This window comes from Pan troglodytes, chromosome 8 (assembly GCF_028858775.2).
Source record: "Pan troglodytes isolate AG18354 chromosome 8, NHGRI_mPanTro3-v2.0_pri, whole genome shotgun sequence".
Lineage (NCBI taxonomy): Eukaryota > Metazoa > Chordata > Mammalia > Primates > Hominidae > Pan > Pan troglodytes.
In genome coordinates this window covers 71,971,329-71,990,241 of record NC_072406.2, presented here as the reverse complement: position 1 = coordinate 71,990,241, position 18,913 = coordinate 71,971,329, and the positions used below count along the sequence as shown (strand labels likewise).

At 42.1% G+C, this 18,913-nt stretch overlaps 1 protein-coding gene across 3 annotated transcripts in view; it reads left to right on the top strand.

The window, feature by feature from the left end:
* Positions 1-18,913, top strand: part of SLC16A9 (solute carrier family 16 member 9) — a 78,805-nt gene that overhangs the window by 9,047 nt on the left and 50,845 nt on the right. The window contains exon 1 of one of the 3 annotated variants that reach the window (XM_507806.7): positions 15,318-15,425. The exons of 1 other annotated variant lie outside the window; for it this stretch is intronic. The gene's annotated coding sequence lies outside the window, so the exon portion shown is untranslated. Of the gene's footprint in view, positions 1-15,317; positions 15,426-15,449; positions 17,814-18,913 lie in introns of those variants that run through there. One more of the 3 variants, XM_054659634.2, reaches the window with a different exon arrangement.

Genomic DNA, 18,913 nt, shown 5'->3' with positions numbered 1-18,913 from the left:
TTGTTCTGGGCTGTTCTCTGCATGACTGTTTACTGATCTTACTGGGAGTTGTCCCACTCACTGAGCAAACTCAGGGCAAGATGCTATGTAGGCCAGTCTAAGATCAACAATGATCCCAGACTTATTTATAAACCCACAGGAAAGGCCCCTGAGAGCGCTCTGCCATCTGACCTGAGACTAGGGTGAGGAAGGATTAGTGCTAAGGCACGGGAAGTCCTTTGTGGCCAACTAGGTTTCCAGTGTGAGCCAGGAGACTCATTTGGCCTTTCAGCCAGTAGGCAGCTGCAGACTGTTCTCTGGACTCTTGTACAAGGTGCAATCTCAACTACAGGGCTTGCCATTTTGGGTGTTGTATATGGAAGTTGATTATGACTCATACCATGGAGATCATTCACTCAATAAATATTTATCAAGTACCCTTAGCCTATCTGGCAGTGTTGTAGGTACAGGGATATATTAAGAGTACCAGGTAGGTGGGGCCCCTATCCTTATGGAGCTTGCTTTCAGTGAGGAAGGCAGGCAAGAAGTTGATAAACACATGAGAATTTCATGTGCTGTGGAGAAAATAAAACAGAGGAAAGAGAGAGAGAGCTTAGGTAGAGGAAGAATATTTTCGCTAGCAGGAGCTAAGAAAGTTTTCCTGAGAAAGCAACATTGGAGCAGAGACTTGATTGGTGAGGAGCCTGCTAGGTGGAGGCCTAGAGGAAGAGTGAGGACTCAGATGCCAAGGAAAGCAGATACAAAGGCCCTGGGGTAGGTAGAACTCATTAAAGCATTAGGAAGCTGATATGGTTTGGCTGTGTCCCCACCCAGATCTCACCTAGAATTGTAATAATCCCCATGTGTCAACGGCAGGGCCAGGTGGAGATAATTGAATCATGGGGGTGGTTTCCCCCATACTGTTCTTGTGATAGTGAATAAGTTGCATGAGATCTGATGGTTTTATGAAGCACACACTCTTTTGCCTGCCATCATGTAAGAAATGACTTTGCTGCTCTTTTGCCTTCCATCATGCTTGTGAGGCCTTCTCAGCCATGTGGAACTGTGAGTCAATTAAACCTCTTTTCTTTATAAATTACCCAGTCTCAGGTATGTCTTTAACAGCATCATGAGAACAGAGTCTCACACTGCTAATAAAGATACTACAGAAGCTCACTGTGACTACAGCTTAGTGAGTAAGTGGAGAGCTAATTTTTCAGGATTGATAAAAATCAGCTTCTACATAATTTCTCTGACATTTATCCTGCAACCTGGATGGTTAGGGAAAACTTCCAATGGCAGAAGATACAGATTCTCTATGTATTGTTGTTGTTGTTGTTTTTTTTTTTGGTTGGGGGGATGGAGTCTCACCCTGTCATCCAGGCTGGAGTGCAATGATGAAATCTCGGCTCACTGCAACCTCTGCCTCCCAGGTTCAAGTGATTCTCCCTGTCTCAGCCACCCGAGTAGCTGGGATAACAGGCACACGCCACCATGTCTAGCTAATTTTTGTGTTTTTAGTAGAGACGGGGTTTCACCATATTGGCCAGGCTGGTCTCGAACTCCTGACCTCAGGTGATCCTCCTGCCTTGGCCTTACAAAGTGCTGGGATTACAGGCGTGAACCACTGTACCTGGCCCTATGTATTGTTCTGTGTCCTTTGTGCCAGCATATGTCACAACTTACATTAAACAGTGAATCCTCTCTCTGAAGGTTGCAATTTTTCATGGTTATTCCAGCCTGATCTTGTCTGACCCCTAACTTGGCACAATATTAAGCAGATCTGTTGCTCTACTAGATGAATTTAAAGGCTGTGTTTTGCTGACATATTTTTAAAAACTACAAGCAGAGCTAAAATTACATCTGCTGTATTTTTTTAGTAACAGCTTTATTGAGATATAATTCATATATCATACAATTCAATTGACATACCTGGATGGGTAGAATCTATCTTCTAAAAATGATAATACTGCCAAAAGCAATCTACAAATTCAATGTAATTTCCATCAGAATACCACCATCATTCTTCACAGAACTAGAATAAACAACACTAAAATTCATATGGAACCAAAAAAAGTGCCCCCATAGCCAAAGAAAGACTAAGCAAAAAGAAGAAATCTGGAGGCATCACATTACCTGACTTCAAATATACTATAACGCCATAGTCACCAAAACAGCATGGTACTGGTACAAAATAGGCACATAGACCAATGGAACAGAATAGAGAACCCAGAAATAAAGCCAAGCACTTTCATCCAACTGATCTTCGACAAAGCAAGGAAAAACATAAAGTGGGAAAAGGACACCCTATTCAACAAATGGTGCTTGACAAGCCACATGTAGAAGAATGAAACTGGATCATCTCTTACCTTATACAAAAATCAACTCAAGATGGATCAAAGACTTAAATATAAGGCCTGAAACCATAAAAGTTCTAGAAGATAAGCTAGACCTTGGCTTAGGCAAAGACTTCATGACCTGGAATCCAAAAGCAAATGTAACAAAAACAAAGATAAATAGATGGGACTTAATTAAACTAACAAGATTCTGCACAGCAAAAGAAACAATCAGCAGAGCAAACGGCCCACAGAGTGGGAGAAAATCTTTGCAATCTACACATGTGACGAAGGACCAATATCCAGAATCTATAAGGAACTCAAATAAATTAGCAAGAAAGAAACAAACAATCCCATCAAAAATTGGGCTAAGGACATGATTAGACAATTCTCAAAAGAAGATATACAAATGGCCAACAAACATATGAAAAAATGCTCAACATCACTAATGATCAGAGAAATGCAAATCAAAACCACTATGTGATACCACCTTGCTCCTGAAAGAATGGCCATAATAAAAAAAAATCAAATCAAATAATAATAGATGTTGGCATGGATGTGGTGAAAAGAGAACACTTTTACACTATCGGTGGGAATGTAAACTAGTACAATCACTATGGAAAACAGTGTGAAGATTCCTTAAAAAACTAAAAGCAGAACTACCGTTTGACCCAGCAATTCCACTACTGGCTATCTACCCAGAGGAAAATAAGTCATTATATGAAAAACATACTTTCACATGCATGTATATAGCAGCACAATTCACAATTGCAAAAATATGGAACCAGCCCAAATGACCATCAATCACTGAGTGGATAAAGAAATTGTTTTATATATATATATACACGTATATATATATACGTGTATATATATATACACGTATATATATATACGTGTATATATATACACGTATATATATATACGTATATATATACACGTATATATATACACGTATATATACACGTATATATATACACGTATATATATACACGTATATATACACACGTATATATATACACGTATATATATACACGTATATATATACACGTATATATATACACGTATATATATACGCGTGTATATATATACGCGTATATATACGCGTATATATATACGCGTATATATATACGCGTATATATATACGCGTATATATATACGCGTATATATATACACACATACACACACACACACACACACACACACACACCACGGAATACTACTCAGCTATAAAAAGGAATGAAATAATGGCATTTGCAGCAACCTGGAAGGAACTGGAGACCATTATTCTAAGTGAAGTAACTCAGGAATGGAAAACCAAACATCGTATGTTCTCACTCATAAGTGGGAACTAAGCTATGAGCATGCCAAGGCATAAGAATGATACATTGGACTTTGGGGACTTGGGGGAAAGGGTAGGGGGTGGTGAGGGATAAAAGACTACACATTGGGTACAGCATCCACTGCTCCAGTGATGGGTGCACTGAAATCTCAGAAATCACCACTAAAGAACTTATTCATGTAAAAATAAAATAAAATAAAATAGAAAAAAAAATCAGAAAAAAATGAAAGCAAAAAAAAAAAAAAAACACAAGCAGAGCTAAAGTTACATCTGCTGTATTTTTTTAAATAACAGCTTTATTGAGAGGTAATTCATATACCATACAATTCACTTGACATACAATTGACATGCAATTCAAAGTGTAAAATTTAATGCTTTTTAGCATATTTACAGAGTTCTGCAATCAACATCACAATCAATTTTAGAAATTTTCATCATTCCAAAAAGAAACCCCATGCCCATTAGTACATGTTAGGAGCTTCTCCCCATTTTCCCTCAGCAGGTCCCCCTCCTCAGCCCTAGGCAACCAGTAATCTTCTTTCTGTCTCTAAATTCACCTAATTCTGTGATGTTCATATAAATGGAATATATAACATGTAGCCTTTCCTATCTGTCTTCTTTCCACTTAGAATTTATAAGTACTTTTTACAGCAGAATAATATTCCATTGTATGGATATACCACATTTTCTTTATTTGTTCATCAGTTGATGGGCATTTGCGTTGTTTCCACTTTTTGGCTAATGTGATTAATGCTGCTATGAACATTCATGTACAGGTCTTTGTGAGGGCGTGTTTTCATTTTTCTTGGTTATGTACCCAGGAGTGGAAACCATTGGCTCATCTGGTGACTCTATCTTTAACCTTTTGAGGAAGTGCCAGGCTATTTTACAAAGTGGCTGCCCCACTTTTATAGTTTTTGAAAAGATTTTCTCCTAATCTCTAGAAGGGGGAGCACATTTTTGACACCTGATAATTCTCAGCATTTGAAATGTGAAATACACAGATTATGAAATAAAGAAATTTAAAGAAAATAAATGAGTTTTAAAACTCAAACCAAAGTAAGAGGTTTGAGTTTTAAAACTTTCATTTCTTTTCTTTGAATTTATTTTTTATGCCATCTAATAATAATTTACCTTATTATTGGGGTTCCTTATTACCCATTACATATTAAATAGTTAATTACATAAGAAATTCCTCACATTTTCTTCAAGTGCCTTAGGTCAAGTAATGAAGAGCCAAGTTAACCTGAGATACTTTTTAATTGACAGTCATTAAATTTATTTACCTACTAAATCATTGGGTACCTACTCTATGCCAGTCATGTGTGCAGTGCTGAGTATTTTCTTTGCTATTTTATACTTTGAGAGGTTACTTTATTATTTCAAGGTTGGAGGAACACTGTGTACTTCAAATAATTATCATAGCTAACGTTCCACAAGCAAGCTCTTTGCATATTGAGTTTTTTGCTTTGGGTATTTATTAGTTACATACTTCTTTTTATAAAATATGCCATTTGGGCCACACTTGACAAGTCAAACTTTTTGCAAATTACAGTTGTCAGCACCACAGGAGTTCCATTACGTATTTATTTTTCCACCTCACAGCAATGTTCATTTCTTAATTTATTTGGTGTATATTATAACATTACTGGCTGGAGAACCTCTTGAAAAATAATCTTGACCAGCCAAAGAAAAGTTGAACTAGCGGCCTTTCCAAGAATTACATCGAAGGCAGAATCCAATCCTTTACTTCATTAAGACCACAGTTGACAGAAGATGTACCCGAGTTATAGAAATATTGATGTGATGTGGAAGGAGGGTGATGCCTGAGGAGTGATTTAATTCTATTTAAATTCACATTAAAAAGCCACGTTTCAGACTATTTTGGTCGCTGGACTTTGATTCTCTGAACTGGTTACCATACCTGCGTGTCACTGCAGAAACTTCTTGGATGAATTTGAATAACTCAGATGCCAGTTGTGTAATGGAGAGAAAAGGATAGTGCATATGACATCCATTCATTAGTCATTGTAAATTTGTCGATGGATAGAATTTTCTTCCTTTAACTTTAGTACAGATAGGTTCAGAACCTTACTTGCCATGGGATTCTTTGGTATACTCATGAAAACAAGTACTCATATAGAACTTATGTACTATGTGTTAGGCTGTTCTGAACACTTTTTCTGGTTTAATTCATGAACCTTCACAACTACCATTTGAGGTAGGTATTATTTTCCCTGTTTTATGATGATGAAACAGGCACAAAGAAGATAAGGACCCTCATCAAGATTAAGAAGCTAATAGGTAGTCTGGGCTTCAGGGTCTGTGCTTTTGTCCTATATGCCCTCTGCTTCTTTTAACCTCTTGGGATTTCTGTTTCTTCATCTGAAAAATTAGAAGATTAAATCCTACATTGAATATGAGGTTGCACCTGCTAATCTCCAGGGCCCTTTTCATAAGACTCAGGTTCAGATTCGGCAGTCTCAAAAAGAGCATTCATGACCACATGTGACTAAGAGAAATAATCAAGACAAAAAGTACCCTAGGAATTAAAACACCCAGAAGCAGCTTCTTTGTGCCTCCAAAGATGTCTGAAGAACCAGATTCAATAAAAGGAAATGCCCATAATTATCATTGTACATGATGTTGACAATCAATTCAGCCTTAGATTGGTGGGTACCAGAGTCTTTGTGATGGATCCAAGTATTTGTACCATGGACCATACCTCTCTGTAGACTTGGAAACATAATGACTTTTAATCTAAATCCACAGTGACAGATTTGGTTGAGGATAAAGGAGCTATTGCCATGCTTCTATCTGAGCCAGCTGCACCCCTGGGGTTTGACAGACGTTAGCTTCTTACTGCCAAAAGATATTGTCTTTTTTTCCCTAAGACCTCTTTAGCCTAATCATCAATTTCTCATTCTTCTTGGTTAGGACAGTTCTATTTCCAGTGAAACTTTAGCCCTTCCTTTACCAGACACCGTTCCTTAATATACTGGTATCTCATAGGTTTTCTATTTTTTGTTTCTGTTGCCTCTTCAGTGATCTATGATTATATTTTCCAAGCCACAAATCAAGAAACTGAATTTGACAAAATAATTTTGTACTATTTCCAGTTGCAAAAGAAATCTGAAGATGTATTTTAGATTCAATAATGCTGGAGTTTCATGAAATTTTTATGTGTTATTGGAATGATGAGATATCATATTTGAAATTGGAACTATTCTAGAGGATCCTGCAATGTGAGGCACACTTCCCTCACTTTCTAGCAATTCTTTGTTCTTATTATTCTAAGTTCTAACTGGAAATCCAGAAACTATCTTAGACCTTTATCTACTAATCACAGCCACTACCAGTTATGTGGTACTTCTCTATCTTTCAAATTGGTCCCTATATCATTTTATAATTTTATAGATTTTAAGTTTTCCTATCTTTTGCCTCAGCTATTAAATCAGCCTTCTAACTAGTCTCCTTCCCAGTCAGTGTACCCTCCGACATGGTTTCTAAGAGTGATCACCTTGAAACACAAATTCAACCATGTCATTCCTCTGTTTAGAATGTTGCAATGGTTCTCCTTTGCTGGATAGTCTTCACATGGAGATGAGAACTTCCATGGTCTAAACCATTGTAGAGAACATTTGTTGTTTTTTGGCTAGTCAGCATCCCAGTTTGTTTTTGGAGAAGTATCTCTCCCCTAATGAGTACTCTCAAAGTGCCCTGTTTTCCCCTAGCTTAGAGATGGCTACATGGCCCAAACCAGGCCAGTCACACTTTCTTCTGGGACTTTGAATCTTGAATAAAACTCTGCAAGGATGGAGCTCATTAATGTCCTCATGAGAATACATAGTCCCTACCAATGAGATCTCTAAATGAACGTGGGTCCTTCCAAGTTCTCCAATTTATGCTATCCTGCCAAGAGATGGGAACTGTTAACTGCATTCAAAAGCCCTATGATTGTTTACCTTCCCCTTCCCACAAATACTCTGACTTTTAATCATTTGTAACAATCCATTGTAATTCCCTAGCATACCATGGGAGTCTTTCATGCCATGAAGACTTTGCAGATGCTCTCCTCTCTGTCTTGGAATGCCTCGCTCTCAAGCCAAGCAGTGCCTCAGACTCTGTGTTTCTTTAACATGGCACAAGTTCCCTGATTGGGGTGGTTAGCCCATTCTAGTATTACTGTCAGTCTTCTTTCCTAGATTGCAACCTCCTTTGTTTTACATGATGCCTGGCATAAAATAAACAAGATATATTATTTATTTTTAATTTTTATTTTTTGAGACAGGGTCTCACTCTGTGGCCCAGGCTGGAGTGCAGTGGCACGATCTCTGCTCACTTCAACCTCTGCCTCCCAGGTTCAAGCGATTCTCATGCCTCAGCCTCTTGAGTAGCTGGGATTACACGTGTCAGCCACCATGCCCAGGCTACAAGAATTATTAGATGAATGAATAAATAAAATGACAGTATATTTTGTAGTTCATACATGGGAATTTATGTTATAGATAACAAATAAGGCACATCTCCAGAACTGAAGAAAAGGATAGAAGGTTTAAGATAATAGGATCAACATAAAATTCATGAGACTGACTATAGGAGAATTGCTGATGAAATCAGGGCAAATTTATTAAAATAGGAGTGATGATGATGATAAAGTTATGTGACAAACACAGAGCATGTATGTTACTAGCTAAGTAGTTTCTAATTAGGTAAGTAGTTTTAAAATATCATTTAAATTTATCTATTTATTTATTTTTAGAGTTGGGGGGTCTTACTATGTTGCCCAGGCTGGACTCAAACTTCTGAGCTTCAGCAATTTTCCTCCCTCAGCTTCCCAAGTAGCTGGGACTACAGGCATGTGCCACCACACTCAGTTCAAAATGCTATTTTTAATACAGCTTGGTTAAATAGTAGTGGTTGAGAGCACAGAATCCAGAGTCAGACAGCCTGGGTTTAATCTCCATACCTCTATTTTTTCATTTTTTGGATGGAATAAATTGTACCTACCTCATAAGGTTGTCATTATGAAAATAAAATAATATAGGTAAAGTACTTAGCACAGTGCCTGGTGGTTCTAGTCATTCTTCATTTGCCAGCCCACCCCATCCCAATCCAATTTCTGCCCCTCTTTGACTCTCTGTTCCTGGGAGGCTGAACCCTTATGGGCGGTATTCCATTCTCCCTCAATGCCTGCTTTCTGCGTGGGCTTGGCCAAGGGTAGGCACCACCAAGAGATCTGAGAGCAGAGAGAGAGGTGAGAGTATTGGCTGTACACCCATTTTGATGCCTTGTCTCTGGGAACAAACTACCTTCCTTCCCAATTCCAGCTCCCTTCAGGAGCTGCTAGCCCAGGCCCTGGGCACACTAGGTCTTCCCTTTGTCACTGAAGCCCCAGGAGCAGTAAAGGCTTCCCACTGTCCCTCAGCTTTGAGTGCCTCCTATTTATTCTTTTGACTCTGCCCACATTGCTATAAAGTAATTTTCCCTTAAGATTTCTTTGACTATCTGGGATGAATCCTGTTTCCTGCCCAGACCCTAATACACTGTACATAGTAATTTCTTTAAAATGTGAGCTTTGGTTATTATATTAAATTATTAATATTAAATATTTAAATTGTTAAATTATCAGTGATTTGATAATTGTTAAATTATCAAATAATAAATATTTAAATTGTTAAACTATCAATGAAATTTTCATATAGTTTGATTAACTATATAAAAACAAACATTGATATTGAGAAGGCAGGATTCAGAAGCATCTTCAAAATAAAGCAGGCCAGGCATGGTGGCTCACGCCAATAATCCCAGCACTTTGGAAGGCAGAGGCAGGAGGATCACTTGAGCCCTGGAGTTTGAGATCAGCCTGGGCAATATAGTGAGACCCTGTCTACACATCCCTCAACATACACACGATTAGCTGAGTGTGATGCTGCCTGCCTGTAGTTCCAGCTACTTGGAGGCAGAAGTAGGAGAATCGCTTGAGACCAAAAGGTTCGGGTTGCAGTGAACCAAAATCATGCCACTGCACTCCTGCCTGGGCAACAGAGACCCTGCCACACACACACACACACAAAAAAAAAAAAAAAAAAAAAAAATCCGAACTAACCAACCAAACAAACAAAAAACATAAACCAGAGGACACATTTCATAGCTACAGCAAGTTGCTTGCCTATGGTTTGGAATAACTCCCAAGTACTTTGATGGAAAAGTGTAAGTAGCTCTGCAATGTGGTAGGTGGTAGGGACAGAGATGAGTAAACCATTCTATGTGAGCCCAGCCTGGGGGTAGGGTAAGTAGAGGATAATTCATGTATCCTTTTAGATTGCTTCTGTCTGCATTGATTTCAGTCTATGTTCAAACTGTTAGGAAACTGCTTGACTATATTTTTTTTCCTCAAGGGTATGTTTTTTCCTGTATAACTTTTACTTTCATGGATTAGTTACCATCTTCTAAATTACTCCCAAGAAATCAAAATTGCAGCCTGTTGAATAGATAGATCTAAGGTGACCATATTTGCCAAGTAAACATTTTTTACTTAGTGAACCAGTGGGCAAAGTCTTTGGACTACCTACAAATTTTAGGCAGGATGGACCCTGTACATAGAGTAAAAGTCATGCTCTTTCTCTTACATCATGTAATGAAGAGAAGAAGGCTAAAATGTAACACTTTGAACTGAAAAACTGGTGCCATCTGAAACTTTATGTAATACATCTAAATCAAATACTTAGGCAAAAGCACATTAAAAAAAACTGGCACTGTTTCATAAAAAGATTTGATTCACTCATCTTGTGTTTATTTTGATATAGTATGCATCTACTCCACCTGTATTTTCACAAGAAGAAATTGGATCCGTTGGTACATTTGAACTCCACACCCTGCCTTTGGTAGTAAGCCCTTCTTCCTTAATGATGACACTGTAGATCATGTAAACTGAATTTGTAGCACATAAGATTCTATGGGTGGATTTAAAATGTGGGAAATGGCTTTAAAGTGCCCTGGACAGATGCAGAAATTTTCTCTTCCTCTCCTTCAGTGAACTTTTGAGAACCTGCTATGTGCCAAGCACTCTGCTGGAGCCTGGTATAAAGCTTGGTAAGCACAGCTGGAGGTCCTACGTTATGTGTGGACCCTGGACTCACTTTGCCTGTGTCTGCCTCTGTCTCAGCCATTTCGGTGCCCTCCAACTTCAGGCACCTCTTTAACCTCATGAGGCCTTAATTTTCCTTATACATAAGAATATGCACATTCTGTATAATTTTATGTTTCTGATTTCCACTTTCATGAGAATTTAGAGTGACAATTCAGAGCAGGGTTCTCTGTAGCCTGGTCACCAAGATTCAAACCTCAGCTTCACCTCTCACTATGTGATTGAGGGCAAATTATTCAGCTTCTCTCTAGTTTATTTTCATTATTGGCAAAAGGCAGGTGATAATAGTAGAACCTACTTCTTGGGTTTCTTGTGAAGCTTTAAATTAGTGTAAGAAGTCAGTCCTCATTGTTAGCTCTCCCCAGTCTTGAATCATTCTTCCAAAGTAGATTGGGAAGAGCACAGGCTTAACAATCAGCCAGATCAGGCTCGGAATCTCACTCCATCACTGACCCAGCAAGTGACTCAGCAAGTAACTTAACCATTCTGAACCCCAGTGTCCTCATCTGTAAAGTGAAGATAACAATACTTAGCCAGGCTGGGCACGGTGGCTCATGCCTATAATCCCAACACTTTGGGAGGCTGAGAAGGGAGGATCGCTTGAGCCCAGGTGTTCGAGATCAGCCTGGGCAAGATGGCAAGACCAAGTCCCTACAAATAAATTTTTCGAATTAGCTGGGTGTTGTGGTGCATGCCTGTAGTCCCAGCTACTCAGGTGGCTAAGGTGAAGGATCCCTTGAGCCCCAGAGTTCGAGGGTGAGGTGAACCGTGATCATGCCACTGCACTCCAGCCTGGATGAGAGAGTAAGAGCATGTCTCTAAAAAACAAAACAAAACAATACCATTGATTTATCTTCCCCATTTCCCCTAAATTAAAAATCACTTGAGCCAGATAATATGATGAAAGATAAAGGCAGGAAAATATGAAATGATATTCTGGAGAATTGCAAGTAAAAATACAATATAGTGTATCTTTAAGGTCACTTATAACATTTGAAAATTTGTCCTTTTAAACAAAAGCTCTATAAGCATAAGAGAATGATTTATCCACTTTTATTATTTTCTGACTGTTTATCTGTTAGAGTGTGAGAGAATAAATTGGAATTAATAGAATGGTTTATAGATAGATCTCCAAGCCAACTGCTATAAAAATCACAAAATCAGTTTTCTTTAATTGTTTTTAACACAAAGTATAGTGTCTTCGTAGCTATGCTGTCATTCATAACAGGAGAAGAACATCATGTCAAAAGAAAAGAAACCTGAATGGTGTGGCAAGTCAGGGAGGAAAGTCTGGTCAGCCAGGCAAGCACTGGACCAGTGACTCAGGTGCTGGTCAAGTGTACCACCTTCCCCTGACCTGATGACACCTTGCTCTGCCCTCTGTGTTTCATGTTTCTGCTTCCATGCTGGGATAAGGACCAAAGAACAATTTTAGGTTAATTTCTCCATCTCATTCTCTAAAGGACTAAGGTGGCAAATAGCTTAAGAAAGAGAAGCCTTAGAACATTTCACAAATTATGAAGTTCTTAATAAATGCCTAATAATAACAATGCAAAGCAAAAAATGAACTCTTTTATTTAGTTGACACCTCTATATCAACTTTTGTTTAAAAGCATTTCTCAGGTTCCTTTTCTTCCAAAGCTGGGTTCATTTAAATCTGGCTTATGTAATAGCCTGCCTTTTTCCATCTTGTTGAAACTATCTCTGAGCCTGGAGAGTGACCCAAAGGGCAGATGCTGGCCAGGGCTGTAAAGCCAGCAATATCTAACTTATCTGATTCTCGCTTTGCAAGCACAGCTTGCATTTTTTTTTGTCACTGGATGGAAAAAAGTGGGGGCATAGAGGGGTGGTTTTAGCTTTGTCTCTGCTGACTTATCTGCCTCCCTCACCCCCAGGGTGATCTGGAGCACATCTTGAGCTTCTCCCGGTCAAATTCCATTTGGAAGTAAAGTGTCAGGACTCAACTAGATTTCTGAGTTCTTTTACATGTCTTAATGCTCTCCTGCAGATGATGGGGGCAATTTTCACATTCCAGCCTGGAGCAGTCCCCTTAGCCAAGTGTCTACTGCCCCAGGGCCAGATTCTAGCTCTCTGATTCCTCCAAGCTCCCTTCTAGCCACTTCATTCATTACATTAGAAGCCTGGCCCTGCAGCCATCTGAGTTTATGACCCCTGAGAACCAGTCTTTCTCTCTAAAGCTGGGAGCATGCCTGTGTGTGAGCACAAGCTCATTTTTGGTTCTTAGTTGATAGGCAAGGGCTGGCCTGAGTAAAAATGGAAGTGCTGACTATATACTCTTCTAAAAGAAATCTGGGAAAACTTGGTGCAAGTGATAACAGGCATGTGTCAATTTCAGAAACCAGTTGGTGGATGTAGAATATTTTCCAGGCACAATTTCCTTGTCCCCAAAACATAAGTTCATATACATTGATTGGTTTGAGCAACAATCAAGATAACATGTGCTCTGGTGCTTAGGAAGTATTTGAATCAAAGACAGACTTTCTAAAATTACCTTTCATTGGCTGGGCGCGGTGGCTCACACCTGTAATCTCAGCACTTTGGAGGCCAAGGCGGTGGATCACTTGAGGTTAGGCGTTCAAGACCAGGCCAACATGGTGAAACCCCGTATCCACTAAAAATACAAAAATTAGCCAGGTATAGTGCTGAGTGCCTGTAATCCCAGCTACTCAGGAGGCTGAGGCAGGAGAATTGCTTGAACCCTGGGAGGTGGAGGTTACAATGAGCTGAGATCACGCCGCTGCACTCCAGCCTGGGCAACAGAGCAAGACTCCATCTCAAAAAAAAATATTTTATTGAAACATAGAGAAAAGAACACAAATTATCAGTGTATAGGTCAACACATTACCACAAAGTGAACGCACTTGAGTAACCATAAACCAGGTAAAAAAATACAGCCTAAGAATCCCCTATTGTGTTCCCTTGCCTCTTTAGAAATAAGTTTTTTATGGTGTTGACAGTACAGTTTCTCCATTTTTCCTTCCAGAACTTATTCTTGGGACCACGTTGCTCTCATTCTCACTGTTACTTTTCCCCTCTTCTCTTTTTCCTTCTTAGAACAAAACAAAATACTATTGACTAGCAGTGGTCATTCTCTTCCCTCTAACCTGAAAGTCAATAAATTGAGTAGAAAGGACTGATGGGGGCCAAAAGGGCTGAACCTCCACCACATTTGTGCTGTAAGAAAACATGACATGGTTGCCTAGGCTCCACAGGTTTTTTAAACTCTCATCTCACACAAACTCCATGATACAGGCAAGATTCTTGTAATTTCATAGACAAGGAAACGGAGGCTCAGCAGCTTGATCAGCACTTCTGAAACCTACCCTTTGCCAGGTGTAGAGTCTTCGTCTAGGCCAGGACCTGTCACTTCAGTGTATAAAGGAAGTTCTCATCAAGGTGGTTGATGGCCGCAGTCCCCTTTAAGAAGTAGAAAGTGTGGTGCGGCTTCCCAGAAAAAACACAGAGGAACACAAAAAGTGCATATCACTTTGGAGGGTTCCCACGGCTGGCGAACCACTGGTACCTATGGACAGCCCCCAGCTGCTGCAGTGACTCTGAGGGGTAAAACAGCCATCCATCTCTGCGCGCAAGCTCATTACCAAAGATAGTATTGCCAATGGTAGTATTGTTAGTGCAGTTCAACTGCAGGACAGACTGAACGTCCTTAGAAGCAGCCTGTGTGTGTGTGTGTGTGCACCGCAGGACGCCCTCCTTTCCCGCGGAGCTGTCACAAAGGACTGTACTTGGCATCCTCACTCCTCACTTCCCAGGATCACGGACTCCACAAAGTTCTGGTGCCCGTTTCTCCGGGACCACTGCCAGCTGAGCATACAGCTCCGGCCAGGAGGGCGCCAGCGGCCCCGGGAGCCAGGGAGACCAAGGAAGACTCGCATTCATTTGTAGACCCCGGCTCCCCCCAAATGCGCACGGTCCTTGGCGGGCTTGGCCAGGGCACGTGGTGGGCGGCGGGGGCACAGCGGCGCCTGGGGACGCGCGTGTGTGCGCACCGAGAGGGCGCCTGGCCGACGGCGCCCACCTCTCTCGTGGCTTTGGTGGCTCCAGGCCTGGTAGGGCCGGGGCCGCGGCTCGGGCAGTGCCCTCCCTACTCCTGGCCGGGCTGGGAGCAGCGGGAGCAGGCGCAGCGCCCCTACCGCCCGCTTTTCCGCCTCCATCTCCTCCGCCTCCTCCTCCTCCTTCCCCCAACCACCCGCGCAGTCACAACCGGTTCAGACTGGCCGGGGTGCCCCGCAAAGAGAGACAAGGGAGAAAAAGACAGCAGGGAAAACCCCGGGGAGGAGGAGGCGAAGGAGAAGGTGGAGCTCAGAGAAGGGGGCCGGCTCCCCAGCTCCATGTGGCCGCCGCCGCTGCGGGTCTGTGGGGGCAGAGGGCGGCGGCTCCCGGGGCAGCGCGTAGCGGGACCGATTGCCTAATACTCCGGCAGGGGCCGGGGCCGCAGCTGGCTCGGATAAATAGCCGCCCGGCTGGCCCGGAGCTGCAGGGGAGAGCGGCGGCCGCGATCCCCACCACACCACCAGCCCGGCCGCCCGGGGCACTGAGCTGGGTGCTGAGCACCGGAGGCCCCGCCGAGGCCGGGACTCAGGTAAAGGGCTGGAGCTTGCGGGGAGGGTTCCAAGGGTGGGCAGCAGCCCCTGCTGCCCAGCGTCCTAGAGACAAGAAGTAACTCCCACTCGGAGCAGTAGGAGGGGGCGGTGGAGCAGCATGGAACCGGGCTTTTGTCTGGGGTGTATGCCGGGGGCTTCGAGTGTCCACGGTGCGCCCGCCCCTCGCCGCCCCCTTTTTGATGGGGTGCTTCTACAAAGTGGGCAAGTTTTCCCGGGAATCCGAAGGCGGCATTTTGTACGGAGTTGAAAGAGAGGGAGGGGGTCCTGGGGGTGGTACGGTGGTCCCCCAGAGAGCTGCCTCTGGACTCCAGAGAGCTTCCAGGGTTGCTGGTGGAAGAGCAGGGAGAGGTGCATGTGATGCAGGTGGGCCTCCATTTCCCAGAGGACCGAAAGGCCTCCAACTGCCTTGGTCCGGAGCGCGAGCAACCAGGTGCCCCCGGAGGGTTGGGATTGGGGCGCCGGGGGTACTCCTGACCTACGTGGAGCGCAGCGAGCAGGGCCGGCGGATTCTGCACGTTGGCGCCAGGTTCAGCACCACCCGGCAGCCCTGGGCGAGCGCGGGAGCCCAGCCTTCGCCACCGCCGCAGGAGGCACCGGCACCGCGCCCACCTGGACCCTCAGCCAGAACTTGGGAGGACTTGGTGCTTAATGCCCCATCTTTGGTTCGCCCTAGGTAACCTGTTCTGGCTTCAGCAGCGCCCAGAGGCTTTCCAGAGAGCTGATAACCACGAACAAACTTGGCCGTCAAAAGCAAATCAATGCTTTACCTTGTTTTCTGGGTGCCTAGTCTATCCAACACAAACTATCCCCGAAGTTTAGTCGGGATTTACACTAAATATATTACTTATATAGTAAGTTATTCGATATAACATTTTTGATCAATTTTCTAGGCTACAGTTTTGATGTGTTTTTAAAAAATCTTGAATTAACTGAATAATAGTTCATATTGAAGGTGGATTCTCCCATTTCCTGCACCCAGGATTTTCCGTTATTCCATCAAATTCTGTAAATTGGTATGCCCTAACAGTTTCTTATATTTGAGTTGGCTTCAGCTTCGAGAAATTCTTCAGGCAGGTTTAGGCAGAGGGCTGAGGAAGCTAGAGAAGATTCCGAAGAGAAAGGATGATTATTTGTTGCATGATTATAGCTTCTTTTAAAACTTCTAATAGGAAAACACTTCCACTTTCCTGGACCAAATGCAGAGTAAAGTCATTTTCTATTATCTGTTGCAATAATTAATAATAAATATGTAAATGCAGAAAACATCGTTAGTACCCATATCATTGCCAGAAACCAGTCCCGCTCTCCCCCCACCATCAAAAAAAAGTCCTCGGAAGTAGAAATTAGATAAAATAATTTAACCTGCAATTTTGCAACAGCTCAGACTTTCAGCACCACCGACCCCCTAATAACATCCCTACTGGTTTCTTCCATTTTTTGTGTAGGCGAGTGGAATAACAGGTATCCTTCATATCCATAGGAAGAGCACTGGGAGGAGCCAAAGATATGGGGAGGTAGATCAAGACATTAGGAAATCTTTTCTGGCTTCTGACTTTGAGTCTGAAAAGGTGGTGTGAATTGGTTGGTGTCTGAATCTTTATCAGGACACATTATGGTGGTCTGGGGTGGATCTGGCCATGCAACTCAAGCTAGAGGATGACAACTACAGAGATGTGGTCACATTTTCAAGTTTTACTTTCTTACCCCAATCTTTCAAACCCCTAATTAATTAGGTAATAAAAATTGTATATATTTATGATGCACACAACACAGTATTTTGAAACAGTAATACATTGTAGAATGGCCCAACCAACATAATTAACCTATGTATTATGTCACATTTTTATCTTTTGTTTTTTTTTTTGGTGTGGTGAGAACACTTCAAATCTACCGTCTTAACAGTTTTCAAAATTGTGACTATAGTGACTATAGTCACTATGTTGCACAATAGATCTCTTAAACTTATTGCTCCTATCTAACTGAAATTTTGTATCCTTTGACAAACATCTCTTCACCCCAACCCTAACTACTGGTAACCAGGGTTCTACTCTCTTCTCTGAGTTCAACCATTTTAGATTCAAGTCTCCCTTCCCTTCCCTTCCCCTCCCTTCCCCTCCCTTCCCTTCCCCTCCCTTTCCTTCCCTTCCCTTCCCTTCCCCTCCCTTCCGTTCCCTTCCCTTCCCTTCCCTTCCCTCCGCTCCCTTCCCCTTCTCTGCCCTCCGCTCTTTTCCTTCCCTCTTTTCTTCTCTCTCTTTCTTCTCTCTCTCTTTCTTCTCACTGCAGCCTCGACTTCACCAGGCTCAGGTGATCCTCGCACCTCAGCCTCCCGAGTAGCTGGGACTACAAGCGTGTGCCACCACACCCAGGTAATTTCTGTGTTTTTTGTAGAGATGGCGTTTCGCCATGGTTCCCAAGCTGGATTACAGGCATGAGCCACTGTGCCCGGCTGATTTCCTTCTTTTTTTTCTTTTTTTGAGATGGAGTTTCACTCTTTTTTTTGAGACGGAGTTTTGCTGTTGTCACCCAGGCTGGAGTGCAGTGGTGCAATCTTGGCTTACTGCAACCTCTGCCTCCCGGGTTCAAGCAGTTCTTCTGCCTCAGCCTCCCGAGTAGCTGGCATTACAGGTGCGTGCCACCATGCCTGGCTAATTTTTTGTATTTTTAGTAGAGATGGGGTTTCACCATGTTGGCCAGGCTGGTCTCGAACTTCTGACCTCAGGTGATCAACCCGCCTCAGCCTCCCAAAGTGCTGGGATTACAGGTGTGAGCCACCACGCCTGACTGATTTCCTTCTTTTTCAAGTCTGAATTAGTCTCCTATTGTGTGTGTGTGTGTGTGTGTGTGTGTGTATCACATTTCTTCATCCATTCATCCACTCATAGACATTTAGGTTGATTCCATATCTTGGCTATGGTGAATAATGCTGCAAGGAACATGGAAGTGCAGCTATCTCTTCAATATAATGCTTTCCTTTCCTTTGGGTATATAGTGAGATTGCTGGATCATATGGTAGTTCCATTTTTAATTTTTCTGAGGAACCACTGTATTGTTTTCCATCATGGCTTTCCAAGATAGTATCACTTAATGACTTCAGTTTTAATTAATGATTGCAAAAATGTATGTATTTTGAGCTACTTAGCCTTTTCTTCCGGAGGTTCTTGGCAGACACCAAAGTAACCCTTATGGATGATGAGGCTGAACTATAACAAAACACCAAGTTCAAAAAAAAGAACACATGGTCCCTGCCTCCAAATGTTTAGTGAGAAAAATAGATTTACAAATATCTGTATTACAAGATAGTATAAATGGAGTCATAGGGTAGAACATCAATAGTGTGCTACTGAATGACAAAGGAAAGGAGAGGTTCATTCAAGGCTAAGTGTGAAGAAAAGTTGTGGGGTGGGCATAGCAATTTAGGAAGAGGATTTCCTTGATGGAAAAGAGGCCTGCTGGAACAAGAGAATAG